At 42.7% G+C, this 18,231-nt stretch overlaps 1 protein-coding gene across 4 annotated transcripts in view; it reads left to right on the top strand.

Annotated features, from left to right (window-relative positions):
* PAG1 (phosphoprotein membrane anchor with glycosphingolipid microdomains 1) overlaps positions 1-18,231 on the top strand; it is a 110,063-nt gene that overhangs the window by 60,000 nt on the left and 31,832 nt on the right. For 2 of the 4 annotated variants that reach the window (XM_040546145.1, XM_040546146.1), the window contains one exon: positions 4,141-4,205. The gene's annotated coding sequence lies outside the window, so the exon portion shown is untranslated. Of the gene's footprint in view, positions 1-1,866; positions 2,128-4,140; positions 4,206-18,231 lie in introns of those variants that run through there. The other 2 variants (XM_040546147.1, XM_040546144.1) reach the window with 2 other exon arrangements.

The following is an 18,231-nucleotide window of genomic DNA, read 5'->3' as shown; positions in this document are numbered from 1 at the left end:
CCTGTTTTAGTTGGGGTAATTCTACTTGCTGCTAGCAACAAGCATTTCCTAATGTATTTTAGCATTAGACATTACATCCACTAATATTTATTGAATTGCATTTGTCAGCTGGCCTCCATGCAGTTCTCTGTTTTAGGGTGTCCTTTTGACTCTAAACTGCCTCAGCACTTTGTTTTAAAGGATAGAAATATATGGATTTTTGAGATTACTTAAAGAGTTCTACAGGGCAGAAAGAGATCATGTTTGAGATCCATCAGCTGGGATACTGACCTGGAAGCTAAATGCATGTGCTACTCTGAAATACGTTTTAGATATTTACGATGTTCAGTCAAAGAACATCTCATTTTGTTTATTGCCACAGAGTCATCTGATTCTGCTGGAACAAAGCAACCTTGATCTTGCTTTAGTCCATTTGGCAAGATGCTAACAAATATCTTGATCTTATTAGTAGATAAAAAGAAAATAAACTTTTTTAAAGAGGTTATTAAAGAGCAAAATTCGAAGAGGGGGTTGCTCATTTACAACTTTCTGTTCTTAGTTTAATTTTGAGTACAAGATGAGCAGTATCCACCGCCACTCAGTTTTCCTGAAAAAGGATGTTGGAGTTTTGGCCACAGCAAAATGCTTTCAAACAATCAAGTTGTTTTTAGAAAATAGTTACAAATTTCCATCTAGAAATGTCTCATGTTGGAAACTCACATGCAGTGATTGGAAGTGGTGTATCTGTGATGGTTACTGAAGGCAGCCCTGGCCAGTTCCCCAAAATTTAACTGCAAGAAGGAGCCCTTGGAGCTGGTGCACCAGTGATGTGTGCTGGTGGCTCTCAGGCTGACCTGGTAGGACTGGTAAAAGGGCGAGAGGGGGCCCTTGTGGGACTGCCTGCGAGTCACAATTAATACTAATTGCGTGGGAAATCATTGTAATGCTGTGATGGTTCATCAGGGACCTGGAATGAGTTCAGAGTTGCGCTGGACCCAAGGACTGCGTGTCTCTTGCTGTTTGTCACTAGAAGAAAACCGTTCATTGCTTACTGCGGTGTTCAGTTGCAGTATTTTAAGGTCTGAATTATAATTAATGTGAAGAAATGTGGAACGGCTACCATGTATCGTGTAGCTTGGCTTGGGAACATTTGAGTTAAACTGTGAAATTCCAGTTGGTCTCAGCAGGGATCGCCGCTCACTTCTCTGCAGGCAAGGCGAGATAACTTCTCATTTTCTGATAGAAAAGAAAACAAACTTGGAGTTATGTGAAATGTATGCAGTGCACACACATGGTCTTTTAAGAGGGAAAAAAAAAATATATAAGCATGTAATTGTGAAAGGTTTGCCTCTTAGAAATGCTGCCACCTTCCTCTCTGCATACTGACAGCTGCAAACATCTGCCGGGAGGGCGACCTGTTGCCTCATCGCACAATTTTTCGGTGAGGAAAGTGCAGTGCCTTCTCGAGCAGGAAAATGGCATTGTCACGTGGAGGAGGTGACCGGCCAGCCTGGCCAGGACCTGTGGGGTGTGCGTGGCTTCGGAGCCCCGTGGCAGCACAGCGTCGCCGCTGCGTCCCGCGGCCTCGAGCGGAGGTTTGGGCAGGTGGGTGGCCTTTGTAGCGCTGGCACTGCTGTGTCACCAGCCTGCCGCTTCGTCACAGCCAAGGCTTCGAGTCGAGAGTTGCACTTGGGGTGACTCCTCCCCTGCTTCGGATGCTTGCTCACGCAGCCACCCACGGCCCCGAGACAAAAAACGTGTGAGGCGAAGCGGGGAGCGGCTGCCACGGCCTTCACCTCCCCTCCAGCCACCAGCTCCTCGTCACGCAGCGAGGCTTCGGCTGATCAAAAATACACTGCTCCTTTCCCCATCTCCTCTCATCGGAATAAGTGAGAAGAAGGAAAGGAAAAGTGCATGGCTGTGCTTTAGGATGTCTTTGTGATAGCGCCCGCTGCCAGGGCGGACAGAGGCGGCTTTGTGCGTGGGCTGCCTCGGGCTGGCAGCCGCCAAGGTGGAGGTCCGGCCGCGCATGCAGAATCGCAAAGGGAAGGAGGTCAGGGCTGGAGCTCCTGGAGCTGCATTACCCGGGCTGCTGACAGCTCCTCCTGATGTCCTCCGCACGGCAGAAACGGGGGCCTGGACGCGGAGGTAATGCTTTTATCCCTGTGGTAGCACGGCGGTGATTGCCGCTGTCTGGTTATTAATTAAAACGCATGTGACACAGCGCAGGAGAAGTTTGGAGTCCGCGGTGCTCTGTAGGAGAGCAGCTCCGTGGCTGTCGTGCTGGGGGTGTTTGGAGTTTGTCTGATCCCTGTGTGAGGGTTTGGTTTGCATTACAATCAGCAAGAAAAATCTGTGCTCCCATCAGAGAGAGAAAAGACCGTTTTGTCTCGTGCTTTCTTTCTTACTTTCTAAGCCAGAAGCTACTATACATATGCAATGTTAAACGGGTTTTGCTAATAGAAATACATTAACATACAGCCATTAGGCAAGGTAAATACTTCTTCCTATTAGCAGTTCCTCACCCCTGCAGGTACGCGGGGTGCATAAACTGTTCCGTGCAGTGGGAAAAAAGTTAACATTTGTTCCACACACCTCAGCAGAAAGAAAAATGCATTTATTTTTTTCAGCCGCTTTGGAATAACTAAGAGTAGGCAGACTGTGCCAAACAGATTTTGTGCTGGTGTGCAGTTATTTCTCCTGCGTCCTTACTACTTCAATGATATTTTTAGTGTTTTTTTTTTTTGTTGCTGTTGTTGTTATTTTTCTATTTTTAAAACGAAGATATATTTTGTCTGAGCAACTCTCAAGGTCTTTCTTGCTGTCCTTATTGCTGTTTGTTCCTTACAGTCGTTAACTATATTCTTGAGAGTTTGCACTGCTGTTTGGGGATGATAATAAGCGTGGTGGTAGAGGTGAGCACCCAGTAGCTGCTGCTCATGGTGTGTGCCCCGGCTGATGTGCCTGCAGGCACAAAGCATGAGCACTGCAGGTCCCTGATACAGTTCCAGGTTTGCAGTGATCACTGTCACAAGCAGTGTTTGAAAGATACTGGGATTCTGGGGGGAGATTTTTATAAGGGGGGATCAGAGAGGAGGAGAGTGTCATCTGCACACTGCAGGGCTCTGCTCTTTTTTTCCAGCATGTCTGTGGCAGCTCTTTTGATCGCCTGGGATTTGGAAGGGCGTAGCTGGTGCCTCCTGTTCGCCTGGTGGCATGTACCAGCCCCAGGGGACACACACGGCTCTTGTGCTGCTGCTTGGCCTTAATCTTCAGGGAGCAACTGTTTCAAGCAACAAACGCATTGCCTTGAATGAGAAACTCTGGAAAACATCCCACTAGTGACAGCAGCAGCTGGTGCCGATCACCCTCGGCATCCGTCTGCCAAAACCAGTGGCACTGGCTGGGTGGCTGGCCAAATTATCCAGCTGTGCAACCGCTGGATAATTGTCTGAGTGGGCCAGCAGGTGAGGAAGTCTTGAGGAAACCACATTCGTCTGTTGTTACCCCCAGGAGAGGGAGGAGTGGAGCCTGAGATTAGATGCTGAATGATCTTGGACTTCTTGGGGACGAGCAAGGGTGGGGATCCCAAACTGGAGCTCATCTGCAGAAGCCAAGAAATGGAACCAGAATGATTAAATTGGCTGCAATTCACACCCATTATTCAGCAGATGCTTTGCTGTAGGCACTCATGTCAGGAAATAAAAATGTATGTGGATAAATACAGTTTTCAGTTAAATTAGAATTGGTCAGTTATTACCGTGAATACACTGGGTTAGGATGGTGTAGAGCCTGTTGCTTTACTTTACAGTTTATTTCACTGCTATGTTTTGATTGGCAAACAGTTACATGGTCTCGTTCTCTATTAGTTGGAAAAAGTGAAACAAATTTGTCTCCCACACATCAAACTATCCTGCTTAAAGTTCATTTGCTGAATGCTGCATGCCTCATTTATACGGCGGCATTTATAACCCATTTCCTCTGGAGTACATGACACTAAGGCAGGGTCAATTTAAAATAGATAGCTTTTCCTTACATAGTCGACTTTCATCTATTGTATATGTTTCTGTAAACAAAAAGATGCAGCAGTTTGTGATGGACGTCAGCACAGGCACGGCCTTTGCAGTAACTTCTTAACCAGAGCACCATCTTTTTTTTCAGCACAGAAGCTTTTGCTCCCTGCCTGGGACATCCCGTATGCAGACCCGCGTGGGCATTGTTGTAAGGTAAGGCGCACACCCACCGAGGGTCGGGAATTATAATCTTTCTTTCTAATTTTGCATTGCTGCCGAGTTTCCATGTGAGGAATTAATTCACTGTGCATCTGTTTTGCTTTCAGAAGGATTTGCATGTGTTTGATAGTGACAAGCATGTGATCAAAATTAACTGTTTATTGTCTATATGATAATGTGCCTTAAATGATACCAAAGTTTACTGTCGTGCATACCTTTTTTTTATTTTTTGTCCTGCGAGCCTCAAGCAGCCCCTTTGGGGAGAAGGCCACGTAGGCCTTTGGTGCACCTCTTTGTGCAGCAGGTCTCTACACATCAGTTGCAGTATTTTATTCATTTATATTAAAAGAAGAGAGTCTGGTGTGTTTCCTGACTCCTAGGAATGCCACCACTTTGTCCTTCCCCTGCCAGCTGTAGCGTTGCTTTTCCTGCTCAACTCCATATTTACTTCATTTCCAGATTCTCTCCTCAGTTCCATAGGGTCATATAGCATTGATTGTCTTCTTCTTTTGGGGAGAATTTGGCTTCCTTTAGTGCTACCAAACAAGAGGGTGGTGGGTCTTCACTGTCTCACTCGGCAGCAGCCCCTGTCCTCTCTGTGTGCCTCCTACAAGCGATCCTATGGTCGGAGCCCCGTTCTTACCTCCTCTCCCAGCACCGACACGCGTCACGCTTCAACCCACCTTGTGCACCGAGCGAGCAAGTGAATGACCAATGAACGGAGAATCTGTTTGAGATGCAATGACTGGAAAATGTGTAGCTCTTCTAAATGTGGGTCCTGTAAGACAGGCTTTCATGCAGTGCTAGACAGACAACATGGCTAGCATGGGTACTGCAAAGGCCAGGCATGTTGGCATAGTATAGCTGTGCTGCTTTTTTCCCCTAATCTGCTTGTTTAGAGACACCCAGAATATTTATCTTAATCATCTGTTTCCGCTGCAGAGTAGGTACAGGAGGAAATACCACAGAGAGCCCTGTCACTGAGAAAGCGCATCATTTGAATGTGCAATGTAAATATTTTAACTAACTGAATGTAAACACTGTTTTGCCTTCAGTATGGGAAAAGACTGTCACAGTCAAAAAAGAGCTGACATAAAAGTGACCCTGTATAGAGGAGATACAAAATTGCATTCACACATTATGGTAATCAAAATAGAGTGCTTAATGAATTGCATAGTGTGAAATGAATTGCAAACACAAATGTGCCTGACACAAGATGATCGGAAGTTGCTGCTGCATTAGCTTGAGAAGGAAGGACTTTAGTGATTGATGGGGATCTGAGGTCATGGGAGGGCTGATGCGTGCTACAGGGAGGCTGAGGACTCTGGAGGAGAGCTTAAACCGTAAGTATGCTCTGCATATCTCCATGCCTCTGGCTGTGACTTATTTTCACCATGCCAATGGAGTTAATTCAGAAGTTTCCAAGGATTAGAAGCAACAAAGATAGATAGACAAGTAAGAAGTGCCTCATTTCATTCACACATTTGTTGTGGAGTTTTTTTGGTTGGTGGATTCAAAGGAAAGCAGAGTTGTTAGGAAGCTCAGAGATTGCTCATTAGCTCTACCTACACTGGTTTCTTAAGTGCTTGGGGACAGGGCTTTAAGGATGGCACTTGTGTCCGAGTCACAAAAGTAGATGTGAGCAATTGCGACATGACAATATTGCAAGTGATATTGAAAATCATGCCATTGAGAAATTTAGGGACATGCTGGAAAATGAACTATAAACACTTGGTGCGATTGCTTGAATGTGGAGACCTGGAGTATATAAAGAAACAGTCTTGTGGCTTTTTATCTTTATCATGGACAAGATGGTCAATTGGTATGTGATAAGAAACCAGACATGGTTTAACTTCCAGTGCTGAGTTAGGTCCTGAAAAATAGTGGTATAGCAGAGATCACAGAATCCTCCAGATACTACTCAACTTTATCATGTAGTAAATGCGAAGAAGTAGAGACCCTACATGGTCATCACCCATTCCTCAAATTCCTAAGCAGGAGAAATGTCTGGAGGTGATTTCTTTGGCTTTGCCTTCTAGCCTGTGGATTGTTAATATCAAAAGAGGGTGAAATGGCACAGAGGATTTGACTAGACTCCATTGCTTATGAGAAATTAGGTAGATATTATTTCTGTAGGCACAGGTCTATGTAAACATCCAAGCAAGTAAGCTTTTCTTGGCTTTTTTTCATAGCTGAGAGATTTATTTTTTTAAGATATTTTTTTCTTATATTACAAAAAAGGGTTAATATGTATACATCTATCTTGGATGTGCTGCTACTTTGCTCAAACAGCTGGAAACAAACATTTGCACATAGATCTCAGCTAAAAATGTCATTCCCTAGTTTAAAAACCTATATTGCGTTTTGTCATTCTCCTTGTTAGGGAAGGAACTATCGAAACACAATGAAAAGACAAAAGGGAAAAGCAGTCCCCCGTGATAAATGCTTATAGTGGGAGCACAGATAAATCATGATCAGTGTAGCCTAAATGGCATCGTCTGCCATTGCTGCTGTAGCCAAAGGAGCAGATCTATTAAGAGTAAAAATTATCCAGAGAGAGCAGAAGAAGCCAAATAGTCTAAGTCATCAGTAAAGAGAGGAATTATTTTGAGTATAGAGTATTTTTTTTTGTGAAGATGCAAATTGTTTTGTGTAGATGAGACTAACTTAGACATTATTCTTAAATAAAACTTCTGTTGCCTGCAAATCAATCATTTTATGCAATAACATCATGTAACTATTCTCTCAGATGTAGATAAACCAAATCTTCTTTACCACTCAGACAGATATATCAATTTTCATGGGAAAGCATTGATACATTCAGAAAAAGGAAATTCTATTTTCCCTTTAGGGATGGAAAACTCACAAGCTTTTCTTTTCTTTTTTTTTCTTTTCCCTTCTTTTTTTTTTTTTTAATTAAAATAATAAAAAAACTGCTTGTTTTAGCATGGGGGAAAAGGTAATAACAGATTAGTTTGTAGTACTGGATTCATAGCATTGCTCTTCTGAAAGAAAATAGTGCTATTTGAAAAAGGACTTTAGATGGTTGATGAGAGGGAGAGAATTTAAGAGGAGGGAGGAGAAATGCAGCTGAAAAATCTTTGGAATGACACTGTAAACTTCAGGGAGGAAAGGAATTAGATAAAAGAATCTGTGAGAGTGGAAATAGTAACGTGAAGGGGAACAGATTGTGCTGGTGAGATCTTTTGGCCTAGGCTTTAAAAAGAATTCAGAATATGATCTGCAATCTACATCTTTGTTTGGGAAGGGGAATGGGCATTTTTCCATTTATGGTAAAATGGAGTAATAATGTCAGCTGTTAAAACATTTTAAAATCTGCTTCAAACCGATTATGTATTGCAGTGTTAAAGGATAGACTGTTGTGGTCAGAAGAAAGAGAGGAGCTGGAATCAGTCCCAAAAAGTGCATGAAAGGATAATTTATATTTCTCTTCCAAGCCAGAAACTCTGTGAGTGAGGAGCAGTGGGACCGCTAGTCCAGTCCAGCTCACTCTCACTCAGTTACGAGACTGCGTTTTTAGGAAGCCTTTTTGGATATACAAGTAAGTGAACAAATCTCAAGGATCAAATCTCTAGGTGGAACTTGGTAGCCTCCATGAAAACCAGGGATAAATAAGATGTGTATTCTGAGTCTGAAAGTGCCATCTGAGGCCACATTTCTGAGGCACGTGAAGACCATGGCATCCCAAGCATCTCTGGCATACACCTGAGAACTGGCTTTTGCAAGGTGGCATTTCTAGGGAGGGTGGCTGGGCTGCACAGGAGCTGCCACACAACAGAAGCCACACTGTGGTGCGGAGTAGTCTCTGATCTTTGCCTACCTACTCATTTCTAATGGAAAGACTGGGTGGAGCACAGTCTTCAAATTTAAATCTGCGTATGACCTGGTCCAGGTGAACAGCAATAACTTTCAGCATTAGGTAAGTCTCTCTGTGAGATGAATTTATATTTAAGCTGCCGTAGACTGTCACTAGCTGTAGACAAGCCACTGTCATCAGACTAAATTAGTTTCTTAGCTCTGCTCTTGTGGCGCAGCCAATTCCATTTCAGTGTATGTCAATTAAGCAGAGTATGCTCTAATAATATTTTACATTTACACAGCACCTCTCATCCGAGAGTACTTTATAAATCATGTATATTCAACACCACTGACCTTTCACAGTCCCTTGAGTGCAGGAGAGCAACCATTTTACAAAAGCAATACAAACCATAGGATTTTTTTTTCCTATGGAATACTGGGGTGAATAGAATAAATTATATGTTTTCTAAGCTACAGCTCCAGTTTTTAAAGATCCTTATTGAAAGCTTCATCAAGATAAGGTGCATGATCCTATATTTTGTGTACAGCATGGACAAAGAGCTAATCCATCTTCACAACATGGGACCTTTAGCATCAATTCAGTCTTGCCTCTAAATGAACATAAAAGTGTCAACACCTCTATGCCTTGACTCTCATTTTATCTGTAAATTGTCACCTCTTATGGCAAGAATACATCTGATAAAAATCTTATAGTCTGCATTCCTTCTCAGCTGTTGAGGATCCTCCCAACTCAGTGTAAGAGGTACAGCAAAGTAGATACAATAGAAAACCCATTAAATCCCCATTGAGGAGTTCAAATGTAATTCATCTTCCAGGATATCAAGGTCAAGAAAGTGAGCATGGCTATGTGTTGGGCCAGCATATGCAGAGGAGAGATGAGCAAGGCCAAAGGCACAAGAAGGAGGAGGTAAATGGTGATGCATTAATCTTCCTGGCATTCAGTGTCCCTTCCCATAAACATTCAGAGGGTGATCCAAAGCCTGCTGAGGTCCGTTTGTGTCTATCCCTGCCACATTGGAGCTGCAGGGGCCAGCCGTGGCCTTTAGGGGAGTGTGTGAGGTCCTCAATCTGTTGGAGCATCCTCCCTGCCGTGTGCTGAAGCTCAGCTGATCTGCAGGACTCCCTAGGTGAGGGAAAATTCCCTCTATTTACTTCAGGAAAAAACTCCAGGGGAGCTGCTTTCCTTAAAGAAGTAAAAAGGTAGATATGCAGTCTGTTATGTTATAGTATTCACCAAACCAGCAGTTCTGGAGGTTAATTTGGGCCTTATTTAATCAGTTGTTTTAAGCAGGAGAACAGCAACATTTCTGTTTTAGTTGTCCAATTCAACAAATGGATTATAAAACTGCATTTAACTGTGAATGCCATGGATGGTAACTCAGTTAATAGCAGATTAAAGGAATCTTTAGGTTTTCGGTGTATTGTTTTGCCATTTATCTCTCTTCATAGCTTGTCTGGGTTTAATGTAGTTTATTCCATTTAGGAACATTACTGAGACAAACCCCATTAAAGTAGGCATTATAGTCCTTGTTTTGATTAGCACTCAAGGCCACTAGATAATGATGCTTTAAAAAATCTCATCTTTCTCTCGTGGTCATTAGCACTGTGATCACCACCAACCTTCCTATGGCAGCGTAAGTCTTTTCTTTTTCCCCCTCTTTAAATCCCAGAATCAACTGTGAATGCCTTTGATGTGGTCTGTGACATTTGAACTGGAACATTTATCTCAGAAATAACAGTTTGTGCTCTTTCATTACTAATGCTTGCAAGAAATCAGATCTTCGTACGTGAGACATGGTTAAACACTATCATTAGTAGCTAGTATTTCACAAAGCTATGTTATTGGGGCTATATATTTCATGGTGAGGCTTTCCAGACTTTCAGGTATGTACATGTTCTTCTCAAACAACACTCTGACTAAAGAAAAAAGTTTGCACCTCTACTACCAAGCTAGCGAGCAGGACCGTTTCAGTCCCAAACTGGTATAGGCAATTAAAATAATTTTCTCACATCACATTTTAAACAGTGACATGTAATTCTAGGACAAAGCCTCTCAGCACCTCTTTCCAACATTCATCTGTGCTCAGAGGATGAGCAGCTGCTGTTACATGCTAATGCCTTTCGAGGGTGAATGCCCATTTTAGGACATTATTAACGCTGTGCAAATGGGTGATTTTTCCAGCCTATTGCACAGAGTTGATGTCACATGCTGTTCCCTTTACAGGTTTTAGTGTAGTTAAGCAAAAAGAAAGGCATGATGAGAAAAACGATGAGTTTGAAGTGTCCCGTTAGGCCTGCTGGCTTGAAGGATGGGGAATCCATTATTACTTGCTGTGGGCATGGGGAGCCTTACAGGTGTGTGAAGTTGCTGGTCTCTAGGGGCAGAAGGCTACCTAGGGTAATTTATCAGCTCATTTTACCAGTATTGCTGCATTTTACATGCTGTAGGTGAACACCAGTGTACATGAAAAGAGGCACTTACCTAGTCTTCAAGCTTTATTCTTAAAGACCAAAGTATCTGTGTCTTTTCACTACTCTCCAGCTGCAGGTGCAAGAGCTCGACAGTCTCCTGAGGTCCTTTGAGCTACTTGTCAAAGCCTCAGAGCAGGCTGAACACTTGTTTTCATGAGTGTATTTCTATACAGAGATAAAAACTGTTTTTTTTTTTTTTTTCTCTCTCAAAGTCCTGAAGAGCATAAAGATGCATGCACAAAAAAAAGAATGTCATATGGAACTTCATCGGAGATTAGCCTTGGCTTATCGCTCTACCATATTACTACTGATGGCACGTTTCTGGCTGTAGCCAGGCTCCTGGCCCCACAGTGGCCCAAGCCACTGAGCAGCCATGGAACAGCCTGGCTTGGGGACTGTGTCTGTGCCAAAGCCACCAGCCCTCAGGAGTTAGCCCGGGCCCACAGCAGGTGATCTCACACACCTTTCAGGTGGCATAAGCTGAGGGGCAGCGTGAGAGCAGGGGCAAGTGGCCTGGAGTGCCTTCTTTCATTGACATGATCCACCAGTTATTCGGGCTTAAAAAGAAAGGGAGCCAAACTTTGTAGAAAATGTTTGTAATTTTCATTGCACTGCTTCTCCGTTCTTCCTGTCAGTATAAACCTTCTGAGTACAGAGGCCCTTTTTGCCCTTTTATCATATTGAGTCACTTAATCTGTACTCCTTTGGTTTGGGGGTTTCTTGAAGAAATTTGCTCACTAGGGCATCCAGTTCTGCTCTATTTCTACTGCTTGTTTTGTCTAGCCTTGCTCAGAGTAGATAACTAAGGCCATAGTTAAAAAGCATTAACATGTTGGTATTTTACCAGCAGTTACACATGAACCAGGCTGAAGAATGAGCTTCAGTGTGGAATAACACTGGATTTAGTACTCAACCAGTCAACAGCTTAATTTGCTTTTCCCTGTTACTGTTTTTACCTAGATTGTTGCCACACTTAAATTCAAAGGCATTTCCCAGTATCTAAACAACAGAAGATAACCAGATCTCTGGAAGATATTATCATAACAAAATCCATTTAAAAATATTTTCATCCTCACTTATGAATTCCTGATATAAGGAGAATAAATTCCTGCAGTTTGATTTCTTCTTATTTATTTAATTTATATGCTATTTTAACTGTGAATGAGGCTTTACAAAATCACAGGGTCACAATCTTTGTTCTAAAGAGATTGTAGCTGAAATGAGACACAACATATAACCAATGGCTTCAATAGACAAAGCAGGATTACACCAAACAAAAATGAGTCGTATTGTGTACGTTGTATACATTGTAAGCTTGTGATAATGCTATTGTTTGGAAAATAGCTGTTTGTCACCCCTGAACATGGCAATTATTAACAAAACTCTGGAATAAAGCCATCATTAGTGCTTGATCTTTTAAACCAGAAAACCTGAGACACTAGTGAGTAATTATTCCTTTCTTAAGGGGCAGTTAATTTGAAGAGCTGGATTTGATGGAAGCAGTCTTCAGTGACTTTCTCGATGATGTGTCCTCCAAGGATCTTCAGTCTGTTTTTAGACCCTTCCTCTAGGCTAATGACATTAACTTTGACTTCAGTGTTTTATTACATGATGAAGGGTAAGGCCTCTTGGAGGCTCCAACAGGACTTTCACACTTCCTTCACTCTTCATTGAGGGTACTTGGTGGTTAGAGTCACAGGATAGCTTAGGTTGGAAGGGACCGTTTAGTTCCAACACCCCTGCCATGGGCCAGGACACCTCCCACTAGACGAGGTTGTCCCAGTCTGACCTCAAGGCCACACTTCGGGGATGGGGCATCTACAGCCACTCTGGGCAACCTATCTCACTACCCTCACAGTAAAAAATTTTGTCCTTATATCTAATCTAAACCTACTTCCTCTTATTTTAAAGCAATTACTCCTTGGCCTGTCACCACACTCACTGACAAAGAGCCCCTCTCCATCTTTCCTGTAGGCCCCTTTCCCTTCTCTAGGCTAAACAAACACAGGTCCCAGCATTTCTTCATAGGAGAGGTGCTCCAGCCCTCTGATCATCTTTGTGGCCTTCCTCTGGATCCGTTCTAATAGGTCCTGGTCTTTTTTTATGCTGGGGACCACAGCACTGAATGCAGCACTCCAGGTGGGGGCTCACGAGGGAAGCAGAGGGGGAGAATCCCCTCCCTCGCCCTGCTGGCCATGCTGCTTTTGATGCAGCCCAGGATGCGGTTGGCTTTCCGGGCTGCAAGCACACATTGACAGCTCATGTCGAGCCTTTCACCCACTGGTATTCCCAGGTACTTCTCTGCAGTACTGCTCTTAATCCACTCACCGCCCAGCCTATACGTGTACTAGGGATTGCTCCGACCCATTTGCAGGACTTTGCATGTGTCCTTATTGAACCTTGCTGAGGAAGAGTTCACTGATTTTTAAGTAAAGGAGTGTCTTAGTGCACACATGTAGAGGTCTATTTCTAAAATTTAGTTAAAAGTATCCTACTCATACTTTGTTTCTGGGAGTAGGCCATAATTGTGCACTACATTGTTTGAGTGTTCCTCAAGTAGAATAGGTGACCATCATCAGGTAAATAATGTATGTAGTTAGATCAAATCCTCGGGTTTTATTTTGACATTTGAATAACAAGGTGTTTTTTTAATGGGACTTCTGGATGATGAACTGAGGTTTGCCCACTATTTTCAGAGCTCTGCTAAAATAGAGCTGATCTCATCCAATCTTCAGAGCAGAGGAGCAGGTGACACATCAGAGGTCAGAGCAACGTGGGCTGGCAAAGGGTATGGGGCTGGAAACCTCCCCGCCTGCTCAGTCCCCTCTGCAGGAGAGGCCAGTAAATTGCTCAGTTACGGAAGAGGGTTGGTGTACTTACTCACCTACCCCACAGGCTTCTTGTGTGGCTAATTAGTCAATATTTACACAGCTTTGTGAAAATGCTTTAGAAATGCCAATTATGAATTATAATTCTCTTACAAAGTTGATTGGGAGTCCACATTTGCATGTTTAGTCAGGCCATGGGAGTAAACCTTTCAAATAATGTCTCATTTAAATGCCTTACCTATTCCTTATCTCCTGCATGCTTTTTTTTTTTTTTTCAAAAGGATGATGAGAAGCATTAGTTTACCCTCAGGAAAGATCAGGTCTGACTGTTTTTAATAATGAGTTATGTACTTAGTCACAGTAGGTAAATTTACAAACCAAGCAGGACAAACTCAGAGATCGATTCTGTCTGTTCAGCAGATGGCTTTACACCGTAGGCATCAGGATGAGCCTGCTGAGACTTTAAAACAAATACTTCTAAGTAACATTGCCCATAAGCCTGTTAATACAGTGGCAATTCCTATTTTAAACTCTGCCGAGCTCCTACTTTAATTATATCCTATCTATTTACAGAGGTATAATAGATTTACTCTAGGAAGAGACTAAATCTCAGCAGATTTACACTGAAGGCTGACATTTAAGTTTCAACTTGCTTTCACAAGATAGTAACTAATGCTTAGCACTAACCACAGGGTATCTGGATATTTTTTCATAGCAGCACACCAGTAATGAAGACAAAGGCAGAACAGCCTACAAAATAACTCCATGACTTGGCTTAAAATTTTGAAATTCCTGAGACCTCAGTTGCAGCAGGAATACTTTTGTATTATTTTCTAAGGTGTCTGCTTTTTCTTGTAACATTGTATTTTTTTTTTTCTGGTCTCTCTAATTGAATAATAAAAAGGTTTATTATTTATTTTATTTTGATTTAAATTGGTTGAGCAAATAATAGCCTCTATTGCAGTTTTAATATTTTAGCATGTGGATACTTATGTTAATGGTGCTTTAAATTAAAAGAAACCTGCAGTTGCACTTACTTCCAGAGATGGCACCACTTTCTGTTTTCAGCTTTTATATGAGAACAGAATTGGGCCAGAAGTTCCCTGCGTACCTATCTCTTTACAGTAACATAAAATTTTAGTGAGGAAAAATTGCAGGGAAATGAATACTTCATTTTAAAAGGTTCACAAAGGGAGAAGAATGTGTTTTGGTTTTTGCTTTGTATTGTTTTGTTTTGTTTCTGAATTCTTTTGACAGTTGTTAATCCTATGCTTACACACGTATTCTGTAGCTGCATGGGGATGTTTAACACAATATTGGGATGGGCACACACATTGATGCTCCACAGATGGGTCTTAAATATTCAGAGGATGGCCAGATTCATGTGGTTTTATTTGCTTCTTCTCTTCTCTACTCTGAGTCCTAAACATCATCAGATAATTAAACATTATAGGGTCTGTGGTACTGAACATTTTGGAAAATCTGGTTATTCCCTTTTGGTTTTGCCAGCTGGAAGGACTGTGATGCTCTGGCATTGTTCTGCTTGCAGAAAATAGTTCTTTTGATACTGGACTGAAATGTTTCATCCCTACATAAATCCTTATTGCTTTCTAACAAGGATTTAGTGCTAATAGTATTCAGCACTTGTGTAGTAAATGATTATAGAGGAAGATGTTTGTATCTGTTTAACACTTATGTATACTGGTATGAGATTCAACTGCAAATTAAGACTCCCAAATTTTGGGAAGTGCCTGCAGGCACCTTCTAGCCTCACTGTAGCAGAGACCAAGGCCTCCCTCAGCTGCCCACCCAGAAGCATTTGGGATGCCCTGGGATGTTTTTCCATGTCTTCAATCACTATTTGGGAAGCACGAGCATTCCCTGTAGGTCCTGTGCCATCTCTGCCAGCCACATCCAGGTGCTGTGGGTGTCATGGGGAGTTCTCAGTAGCGCCCGAAGCCTCTGCGTGTGCCACGAGCCAGTGCTGTCAGCAGAGGCTGCAGAGCAATGGAGGTCACCCCAAGGCAGGTATCGAGAGGCAGGCTTCATCTGCCTAGAGGCAGGGCACAGAAAGCTGCTTTAAATGCTGTAGGCTATGTCGGCTGGCTTCCAGCTGCCGCGCCAGAAGGGCAACCATCTCCTGCCATTCCTGCATCAAGTTGTCCATCTCCACCAAAGTGTCTGCCAAGCCAAGCCAGAAGGCTGTATCAGGGGAAAACCAGTGTCCCTGAGGCTAGGCAGCACCAGCATACTGAAATAAACTGGGCATCCTGAAGCGGCTCAAATGGCTATCTTTCCGAGACAGCAGTACGTATTCCATGGTAACTGGCTTATTTTCTTCACCCATTCGGGCAGACCTTTGAATTTTTCATCATCATTTAGTCTTTTCCTTGCTTTCACTTCACCTGTGTTTGCCAGCAGTGCTGTCTTTGCCTGTTAGCATTTGTGCACCAGCTGCTGTGCTTTTTCTTTTTCTGGCAGTTTCCATGCAGATTTTGCTTGCTGTTTTCCCAAAACATTTTTGGTGCACATCAGCATTTTATCTGTTTGAATGCACTAGGGAATGATAGGAGCCATGATCTATTTGGGTCAGCACATGCTTGTGTGTAACAATTCCAGAATGAGGGATTTTTCTAAGAATAAATTCCCCCTCACCAATCTGGGTTCTCATTCTTGTCCACATAAAATCCATTAGCTCCCTTCTGCTATTTTTAGGCTTGTGAAACTGGGATAAAGTGAGTGGAGTCTTTCTGTTGTTTTTGCTTTCTTTCAGCCAAACTTAGGCTTGTGTTTCTCTTGTTGGTTGAATAACTCATTGAAATAGAAAGGCAAGTAGTGTAGTGACTGCTCCAAACTAAGGTCTATGGTTGTGTGTTACTTGTCAGCTGAAAATCCAAAAAGAGCTCTCTAAAAGGATGTCACAGTTGTTTTTCTGAAAGTAGCACACCAACTAGATACTGCATCGAAGCAAATAGAGAGCTGCACGACCTCTGCTTTTCAGGCAGTTAGCCAGATGCTCGTCGTAGTCAAGAAAATCTTTCGACAAAAGCAGAAGTTAATTTACTGTTGCTGCCATCAAGTTAACCTGTAAGTGTTTCAGCTTTCAATAACTCGCGGTCACCCTCTTGATCGGTGAACACTTTCTTTTCAAAACTGTCCCATTAAACTGTTTTCCATTTGCAGAATCTGATTACTTTACAATAAAATTTTCTCCCTAAGCAATGGAAAAGAATGGAGAGACGTTTGTTCACCATTAGTGTTAGATTATCCATTAAAATAAGCCATATTCAGGGGGGCATTACAGAAGGCCTGAGCATGGCACAGAACAAGGATAAAGCAGATGAAACACTGCTTGGTGAAGTCGTTTCCTGGTCGTGTGGGAGCAGAGGCAGCGGCTGCCTTTGTGGCATGTGTGCAGGTGGATGCAGGTACAGCTGCATGTGTGTGTTCGTGCCGTGGTCACATCTGCACAGCTGAAAGGCTCTAAATAAGAGGTGGATACTGCTGGCCAGCCACACACACCTTTCAAGCTGCTTTTCCCCTCGTATATCACCAGTGTAAGACTATTCTTCTTCTGGTCGGCTCTGTTTTGACTTTCTCTCCTCTCCCTGGAGAACAGTTATCCTGTATCCGATCTTGGTTTTCATCAAATTCCCGTCTTGTTCTTCGCCCTCAAAGCCTTAACAAGACCAATTTCTTTGGGGGAAAAAAGTAACGATTGGGTCAACACAAAACCGAAAAATGGAAGAAGAAAAGGCAGGCGGTTATTGATTGTGGGAAGTGATGTGATGCTCCGCATGTCTCGCCTACCAGCAATTGCTTGTCTGTCATAATGCTTTGGCAGTTCTTCGCTCAAAGTAGTGGTAGAACTTTGTGCAGTGGGATTGATGTACTTATCTTTATCTCTGCAGTGCTACACATATCGTAGGTCTTCCAGCTAAAGTTGTGCTAATAATAGTAACAGGGGAAAGCACAGAGGCAGGGGAAGTCTCACAGCATCAGTGATTCTTAAATTGCAGAAAAATTGATGCCAACAGGCAGCAGAAAGAGCAGACTAGAGGAAAGGGTGAAAAAAAAGGATATTTTTTTTTAGTCAGTTGATTGTGAATGAGCAAATTGAAGTTTGCAAGCTACAGGCCCAATTCTGTCTTCTGATTCTTTCTTAAGAAGCAAGAGGTGTATTTTTATTAGGGATTATGAGTTATTCTTGTTGAGGAAATGCTCTGTTTATTCCAAGTTCATAGTGCGAAGTGGTGGTTAATAGATAACATTCAGACTAGAGGTTTTCCTTGAAATGACATGAGAAGTTTTCTTTCATGAAGTCCATTTCCCGTCACAGATATTTTCCTGCACAGATCTCCATCAAATATCCAGCCATCAGGAGAAAGAGATGAAAAATGTAAACTCTCTTTGCTGGATACATAAGTGCAGTATTCATGCCTAGCTTTATGGGGTGATTCTTTTCCATAGTGTACGAACCAAACATCTCAATTAAACCTCGAAGGAGAAGACCTGTTTTTCATTAGCTGTGAAGACGTTCAGAATTGCATTAGTTGCAGCTCATTAGATCTTATAATCGTATTTGCTGTGGAGGAGGGAGTGAGGGGTTTGGGTGTGCGTGGAGGGAACCCTGCTCATGGATCATTCCCATAGGATTGCAGATTAGCTTTTATTGCCTCAGTCCATTGGGATCAAGTCCAGAGTTTTATATTTTACTCTTCAGAGCAGGAAAGCTGGAGAAAAAAATGCCAGGAAGCGAGTGTTGGGGAAGGAATTAGTTTGATTGGTTTTATCTCATTACCCCACGCTGCTCCGGCTGGCAAATGGGATGCTGTGTGTGCCTTGGTGTGGAGGGGATGCCACAGGATGTGCTGGAATAT

The sequence above is a fragment of the Cygnus olor genome, chromosome 2 (genome assembly GCF_009769625.2).
Source record: "Cygnus olor isolate bCygOlo1 chromosome 2, bCygOlo1.pri.v2, whole genome shotgun sequence".
In the NCBI taxonomy this organism is placed as follows: domain Eukaryota; kingdom Metazoa; phylum Chordata; class Aves; order Anseriformes; family Anatidae; genus Cygnus; species Cygnus olor.
Note: the sequence above shows the minus strand (reverse complement) of the source record. Positions and strands in the feature narration are given on the sequence as shown.